This window comes from Euphorbia lathyris, chromosome 8 (genome assembly GCF_963576675.1).
Source record: "Euphorbia lathyris chromosome 8, ddEupLath1.1, whole genome shotgun sequence".
Lineage (NCBI taxonomy): Eukaryota > Viridiplantae > Streptophyta > Magnoliopsida > Malpighiales > Euphorbiaceae > Euphorbia > Euphorbia lathyris.
The window spans coordinates 73,910,575-73,919,575 of record NC_088917.1 but is presented as its reverse complement, the minus strand read 5'-3'; the positions used below and the strand labels follow the sequence as shown (position 1 = coordinate 73,919,575).

General features: G+C 35.9%; 1 non-coding gene across 1 annotated transcript; it reads right to left on the bottom strand.

Moving 5' to 3' along the window:
- Positions 1–280: 280 nt before the first annotated feature.
- Positions 281–382, bottom strand: LOC136204375 (small nucleolar RNA R71). Its single transcript, XR_010675218.1, has one exon. It is a non-coding gene; the product is annotated as a small nucleolar RNA R71 (small nucleolar RNA).
- Positions 383–9,001: the final 8,619 nt, after the last annotated feature.

The window sequence follows — 9,001 nt, the reverse complement described above, 5'->3', positions numbered from 1 at the left end:
AATTAAGCCATCATTACTTAATATGTTGCAAAATAATGTAACATTTTACGGGTTACCTAACGAAAATCCTAATACCCATTTGACAAATTTTTTAGAAATTTGCGACACTTTTAAGGTTGCAGATGTGACTGCGGAAGCAATCAAACTTCGCCTTTTTCCTTTTACTTTGAAGGATCGAGCCAAAGAATGGTTAACTTCTATGCCAGCCGCAACATTTGAAACTTGGGAGCAATTAGCCCAAGCGTTTTTATCAAAATATTTTCCTTTAGCAAAAACCGCAAGAGTCATAAAAGAATTAACATCTTTTTCTCAAAATGATAATGAAACTCTTTATGAGGCTTGGGAACGTTTTAAAGAACTTCAACGTTTATGCCCATACCACCAACTGCCCGCTGAACTTTTAATGCAAACATTTTATAATGGATTGAATCCTACAACTAGAGGTTCATTAGATGCTATGTCTGGAGGGTTATTCATGAAGAAAACGTCGGCCCAAGCGAGAGAAATTTTGGAGGAAATGGCAATCAATAGTAGTATGTGGCCCGCGGAACGTGGACACGTACCAGTGGCGAAACCATCATCCTCAACTACATCATCAGTTAAAGGTATAGTGAATCTTGATCCAGTTGCGATGTTGCAAGCCCAATTTTTTGCCTTATCACACAAAATTGATAGGTTTATGGCACCGTGTGATCCTAATGGTAATCCAATCCAAACGGATGTGGATTATGAAGGTATGAGCGAAATTGAACAGGTAAATTTTGTCCAAGGGCAAAACCAAACTAATAACCCTTATTCCAATACATATAATCCTGGATGGAGAAATCATCCTAACTTTAACTGGAGAGATAATAATAATAATGCCAATGCTAATCAAAATCGTACCACTAATTATCAAAATCAATCAAGAGATACGATTAGCATTTTATCTTCTAAGATCGACAAATTTATTGATGCTATGAGCGGAAAAATAAGTAATCACGAAGATGGTTTTAAACGGATCGAGAATAAATTCGATCAACTTATTAAAAACCAATCATCTAGCATCCATAATTTGGAGGTTCAAATTGGACAACTCGCTAAATCAATTTCATCCCGCAAAGTCTTCCCAGCCATACGGAAGAAAATCCGAAAGAGCATGTAAAGGCTATCACTCTTCGCTCAGGGAAAAATTACTTAGGTCCGGAAATGCCCGGAAATTCAACTTTACCAGGAACTGATTTACCAAAATCCAAAGAAGATATATTAAACCAAAAAGATACACCAATTGACTCAAGTACAAAAACTTTTGTACCCAAACCACCTTTTCCACACAAAGTCCGCAATAAGGACTATGATAAACAACTTTTAACATTTTTAGACAAACTTAAAAATTTGCATATTAATTTGACGTTTATGTATGCGATTACGCAAATTCCCAATTACGGTAAATTCCTAAAAGATTTAATTTCAAAGAAAATCAGTTGGGAAGGAATTTCATCCATTTCGCTAACTGAAGATTGTAGTTCAATTGTGTCAAGTAATTTGCCCACTAAACTCAAAGATCCCGGTTATTTTACTATTTCGTGTAAATTGGGAGATATTGAATTCCCAAGTTGTCTTTGTGATTTAGGAGCAAGCATAAACTTGATGCCATTATCTATTTTTAATAAGTTAGGCTTAGAAGAAGATATCAAACGTAACAATATGGTTTTGCAATTAGCAGACCAAACCACTAAAAGACCATATGGTATTATCGATGATGTTTTAGTTAAAGTTGACAAATTTATTTTTCCTACCGATTTCGTTATATTAGATTTTGCGTATGACGTTAATTGTCCGCTAATCTTTGGTAGACCGTTCATGAACACGGGACGTGCTCTAGTTGATGTGTCGGAAGGGAAAGTAGTTTTAAGAATAGGAGACGATAAGATCGAGTTTGATATGAACCAAGCAATGAAATATCCTATGGAGGATTTCGCTTGTATGAAACTTGATTTAGTTGAAGAATGTGTAAATGACATTATTCAAAAAGAAGAAATAATAGAACCTATAATGAGTGAAGAATTAGAAGATAAGGACCCAGAGCCTTTGATTCGAGAAGATGGACCAGTTCCGCCTTCAATTATAATTCCACCTAAATTAGAACTTAAAGAATTACCAAACCATTTGAGGTACGCTTTCTTAGGCGAAGGCGATTCTCTACCTATAATTATCTCTAACAAACTAACACAGGTTCAAGAAGAAAAATTAAAGGAAGTTGTTAGAAATAGAATAGGAAGTATGGGATGGCAAATTTCAGACTTAAAAGGAATTAATCCTAGTATTGTAATGCACAGAATTCACTTAGAAGAAGATAAGCCACCTAAAGCGGATAGGCAAAGATGCTTAAATCCGAATATGAAAGAAGTAGTCAAAAACGAGATTACCAAACTTCTAGACAATGGAATCATTTATCCTATTTCGGATAGTGAATGGGTTAGTCCAATCCACTGTGTACCTAAAAAAGGAGGCATAACTGTTGTAAGGAATGACGAAGGTGAATTAATACCTACACGAACCACCACCGGTTGGAGAGTTTGTATAGATTACAGGAACCTTAATAAAGCAACTAGGAAAGACCATTTTCCTCTACCTTTCATTGATCAAATGATCGAATGAATAGCTGGTCATGCTTTCTATTGTTTTCTAGATGGCTACTCCGGGTTCTTTCAAATATATATTTACCCGGATGACCAAGACAAAACAACCTGCACATGTCCTTATGGAACATTTGCATATAGGAGAATGCCCTTTGGTCTATGTAATGCACCAACAACATTTCAACGGTGTATGACTGCGATCTTTAATGATTTCATTGAAGATATCATGGAAGTTTTTATGGATGATTTTTCCGTTTATGGAGATTCTTTTGATTCATGCTTACAGAACTTGGATAAAGTTTTGTCTAGGTGTGAAGAAACAAATTTAGTATTAAACTGGGAAAAATGTCATTTCATGGTTGACGAGGGAATTGTTTTAGGACAAAATATCTGAAAAGGGATTAGAAGTAGATAGAGCAAAAACTTCAGTGATAGAAAAATTACCCCCTCCAACTACTGTTAAGGGAGTACGGTCATTTTTAGGACATGCAGGTTTTTACATAAGATTTATTAAAAGCTTCTCTGTGATTTCCAAACCACTTACTAATTTGCTCATGAAAGATTCGACCTTTGATTTTAATGAAGATTGCGTTAAAGTTTTCGAAACATTGAAAACAGCTTTAGTCAGTGCACCTATTATTGCTAAACCCGATTGGGATTTACCTTTTGAAATTATGTGTGATGCAATCGACTTAGCCGTCGGATGTGTTTTAGGTCAAAGAAAGGATAAGAAACTTCATGTCATTTATTATGCAAGTCACACACTGTCCGGTGCACAATTAAACTACACCACAACCGAGAAGGAAATGTTAGCTGTAGTTTTTGCATGTGATAAGTTTAGGTCATACTTGTTAGGTTCGAAAGTTATTATTTATACCGATCACACAGGTTTAAGATATTTATTTGCTAAGAAAGATGCAAAACCACGTCTAATTAGATGAGTTTTATTGTTACAAGAATTTGATATAGAAATTAAAGACAAAAAGGGAGTAGAAAACCTTATCGTCGATCATCTATCAAGACTCGAAGATGAAAACGGTCCTATAGGTGAGACTATCGGTATACGAGATGATTTCCCTGATGAATATCTCTATCAAATAAAAAGTGTCATGTCACCATGGTATGCGGATATTGCAAATTATCTTGCAGCCAACATTGTTCCGGAAGGATTAACTTTCCAACAAAAGAAGAAATTCTTCTTTGACATTAAACAGTATTTTTGGGAAGATCCTTTTTTGTTTAGAACTTGTGATGACGGGATAATTAGGAGATGCATTAGTGAAAATGAATATGAGTCTATAATGTCGGAATGCCATTCTAGCTCGTATGGGGTACATAACGGCGTTAGTAAGACAGTAGCCAGGATATTAGAATGTGGATTCTTTTGGCCTACATTGTTTAAAGACGTCCGTTCATTTATTATCCGTTGTGACAAGTGCCAAAGAACAGGAAATTTAGGCAGAAAAGATGAGATGCCCCTCACAAACATGTTAGAAGTTGAAGTCTTCGACATGTGGGGAATAGATTTCATGGGACCTTTTCCCCCATCTAATGGTAAAACTTACATATTAGTCGCCGTAGATTATGTTTCAAAGTGGGTTGAAGCAATTGCAACCCCGACGAACGATTCTAAAGTTGTTGTTGGTTTTCTTGAAGATATATTTTGTAGATTTGGTTGTCCTAGAGTCATTGTAAGTGATGGCGGTACCCATTTTGTATACCAAAGTTTTGATATACTTATGAAAAAATATGGAGTACGCCACCACGTGTCAACGCCATACCATCCTCAATCGAATGGTCAGGCGGAGATATCAAATAGAGAACTCAAATGGATTCTAGAGAAAACAGTTTCGTCTTCAAGAAAAGATTGGTCTTGTAAACTCAACAATGTGTTATGGGCATACCGTACCGCATTTAAAACACCAATAGGAATGACTCCATACCGATTAGTGTATGGGAAGGCATGTCATTTGCCAGTCGAATTAGAATACAAAGCCTATTGGGCTATTAGGAACTTAACTTTAATTTGCAACAAGCAGGAAAGAAACGTTTGCTCAACTTAAATGAGTTAGACGAGTTACGTCATCTATCTTACGAAAATGCAAAAATATATAAAGAAAAAGTGAAAAAATGGCACGACGCCAAGATTAAAGTCAAAAGCTTTAACATTGGGGACAAGGTGTTGTTATTTAATTCACGACTCCATTTATTTCCAGGTAAACTTAAGTCCAGATGGACAGGACTATATCTAGTCATTAAAGTATTTGATTATGGCTCTTTGGAACTTGAAGGACCTGACGGAGTTCGTTTCAAAGTTAACGGTAATAGATGCAAAATCTATTACGAAAATGTTTCAAACAAAGAAATTGCGTTCGTAACGCATTTTTCTAAAGATTAATTCATTTAAATTTAATGCACTTTATTTTTTATTTTTATTTTATTTTATTTTGTTTTGTTTTGATTTGTTAGTTTTAATTTAGTTTAGTTTTTTTAATTATTAATAAACTTTATATTAAGATTTCGATGCATAAAAATATGTTTAAGTCATGCTTTTTTAATTTTAGGTCTTTAGTTCGAATTAGGAGAAATTTGGTGATTCTCAGCCGAGAATTTGTAATTCTTAGTTGAGAATTCACATTTTCAGAATTGTCCAAACAGGTAAGGAATTTTCTGAACTTACCGAGAATTTATATTCTCGGCCGAGAATCAGAAATATAGGGTTTCGACGCCTGATTTCCGTGAGGAAATCAGCGTGTCGCGACCGAGAATTGGGATTCTCGGTCGCGACACGGGAGTTTTTTGCACCATCAGACCTGTATCTTCTTCATCCTGCAGACACAACTTTTCAAAATCGAAAAATTAAGTTTCTTCAACTTTCAGAGGTATGATTTTATGCCTTTTCGCATCAAAACAACACCTCTTTTCGTCCTAAAATCCTATAAATAAATCCTAGAGGATCAAAGTTCTGTTACATTCTTTTTCATCTATATCAGAACAAGATTCTGATTTTCTCATAACACCATTATTAACTAAGTTACAGACACATTTGTTTCTTTAGTTCCTCACAAAACCATGACTACTAAACACAAATCCCCTAGGAAAAATGCTGCTTCAAGCAATAAACGTCCCGACTTATCCAAACGATATGGTGCGCCATTTCCTATCTTCAATCATGATGAAGGAAGGCGCTACTGGAGGCTTCGTTACAAGTTCTTTGTTGGAATGTTATATATGGACGAGTTTTTGAATAAACAACTCGGTATAAGCAATGACATGAGTCGCTATTTGGAACGATTGGGTTGGACAAAATTCGCCAACATGCGATTTCCTATAATTGGCGATTGGATTCTCGAATTTTTCTGTACCGTTCGTTTTGTTAACAAACGAAGGGTGCGTCTTAGTTTTCATCGAGATGGCGAACTATTCACTTTCGGATATCCCGAGTTGCATGCTGGTTTGGTTTTCCCCCAAGGGATACAATCAAACATCATCCTGGCAAAGATATGACATCCACAGACATATGGAGAATGCTCACTGTATTCTGGCGTTTCAATCCTCGACTCGCCTACAATCAATCATTTCACTCCAATTCAATGCTGTATCTACACAAGTTTCTGTGTCACAGTCTGTTCGGTCGCACATTTAGCAGTGTGGTCCGCGACACCGACTTATATGTCCTTGGAGATATATTCCAAGGGAATACAGTTGATTCTTTAAAAATTCTGATAGAGGGTCTTGTTGCCGCTTCTCGATCCAAGGATAAAAAGATTGGATTTGGGAATATAATTTGCGGAATAATTCCCGGTACCAAGGGTACTATTGCTGTTCCTTGGAGTGATGATGAATCTTTTCCGACACTAGACTATGAGTTTTTGGAATATGAAGGTCTAGTGAAACGTGTTTTTCGAGCAGGCCCGCATTTTCTTTCTGCACCAGAACGTCAAGCTTTCGTGCAATTGAAAATTGAACGCTATAGAGCTAGAGAAATCCCAATTGATAGGGATGAGTATATAGAATAGTTTAGGTTTATAAGTTTTTCTTTTAATATTTTGTAAATATTTATGCATTTTTGTGTGATTTCATTTCATTATTTGTTTTTATGTTTTGTCTCATTTTTGTACATATATGTTGATTCAATAAAATTTCTACTTATTTTCGTTGATTTCTTGTTTTGACTAAAGTTAATATACATTTGATCCATTTCCTATGTGATCATGGATCAATCTATACTAAATCTCTTCATGTTGACCAATTCTAGTCATTCTTGCTCAAATGAAAGTAAATATGGTTATAATACACTAATATGGCTTTTATTTAACAAATATGATCATACTATTCTCACATTATACATTTAATCCATTTTAACTTTAGGTTTAACTCAATTAATTAATACATGAACTTGTATTTATTTCACTTAACATGATTCATTTAACTTATATGCATAAATGTACATTAATGTTTCATTAAATCTTAATATGACATTTATTTCTCTTTATTTTTACAATTAATAAGGATAAACCTTTGGTTTTCCTTGTATTTAATGTTTTTCATTTAAGTTTTTAAGTGCAGGTACAGTTTTAATTCAATTCAGGATACAATTAATAAAAAAAATTGCACAAACCAAGTCAAAATACACTTATAAACAACACAATGGACCGATTCTCGGCCGAGAATTATATATTCTCGGTAAGTCCAGCAAAAACAGGCCGAATTCAGAGCAAAAAATTCTCTAAAATTCGCGTGCCGCGATCGCGGATCGGCATTCTCGGTCGCGACACGCGACCTGTAGGGCGATTCATTCCGGATTTTGGCACTATTTTTGAGCCTATTCCTATTCCTACTCTACCTATACATCTCCCTATTTCACCCTATATAAACTACTCCTTACACAAACATCACATCACCTCACTTTTTACCCAATCCCCTACTCTAAACTCTTCCCCATACATTACTTTTACTCTTCCCAATTTATTCTTTACCCTCTCTAATCACTTATCAATTCAATTCCTCATTTACAACTCCCACCTCATCTTCAACCTTTGATTTTCTCTCTTTTTATCTCTTCTTCTCCTTCTTTGCAAAACCCTAAACACCATTAACATGCCTAGAATAAAGCGTGTTGGTCACAAGCCCCAAGTTACGGAAGCTAATCGCCTTCATATACGTTGCGGAGCCTATTTTGACATTGAAACGGAGGAGGAAGCCGCTCGATTCATTCACTTTTCCAATTCCAAGCGGGAGTTTGTGGATATGCACTTCCTTGACTTCGATTCGGTAAGAGCATTGGATTTCTCTACTAGAATTGATGCTTTCATTGAAACTTTGGGTTGGCAAGAATTTGTTTCTATGCGTTTTCCCCGTATTACGGAATATGTGGTAGAATTTTTGGTCACTTTGACCATGAATAAGAAGAAAACATCAATTTCCTTTCGAAATAATGGTGTAACTTATACCATAGATTATGAGGCTATGGGGAATATGTTTGGTTCCCCTATTAGTGATTTCTATGACAAGCCTAAGGATTTTGATAACGACTCTATTTGGCAAACTCTTTCGGATCAAGAATATTTTAACTCCAAAAATACCTCAAGCAAGTTGAATAAGGACAATTGTGTGTTCTTCTTTCATAAATTTCTGAGTTTTTCATTGTTTGGTCGTGTTGAGAGCTCCAAAATTCAAGTTCGGGATTTGTTCGTTTTGGATTGTTTGTTTAAAGGTTTGAGGGTTGATAGCATCGGTATGCTATTTGACAATTTATTTCGTGCTTCGAGGGCTCATACCATTCAAGTCCCTCTCAGTAACTTTATCACTACAATTGTTTTGGGAGAACGGGGTGAATTAGCCGATTATGACATGTCCACCTACCATGGGTATGTTCCGATTATGGACATTTCAGCGCTTGAGCGGGCTCACTTATTGCTTACTTCGGTTCCTCCCGTTTTTATTTCATATGCTTCCCGTATTGCCCATCTTCATGGCACTATGGGTGGAGGAGCTTCAAGTTCCCAATTTGTAGGTACCGATGAAGGAGGTGCGGCGAAGGAAGAGGAAGATGCACCGCAAGCTCAACCACAACCACAACCACAAGCACCTCAAGATGACGATCCGGTGGATTTAAGGTGGATTTTGAACCAAATCAATTCAAATAATCGCCAAATGAATTTAAGAATTGATGATTTGGTGGAGAATAATATGGTGATGAATGACAACCTCAATATTTTGAGGCGCGAGCATAGGTCTACACGGCATCGGATGCTTTCATTCTTCCGTCGCCGAAATGTGGAAACTTCACCAACCCCTCCGGATTCCCCTCCTAATGCCTAGGTTTTATCTTTTCTTTTTATCTTATTATGTTGTTTTTAAATTTCAGTTTGGCACAA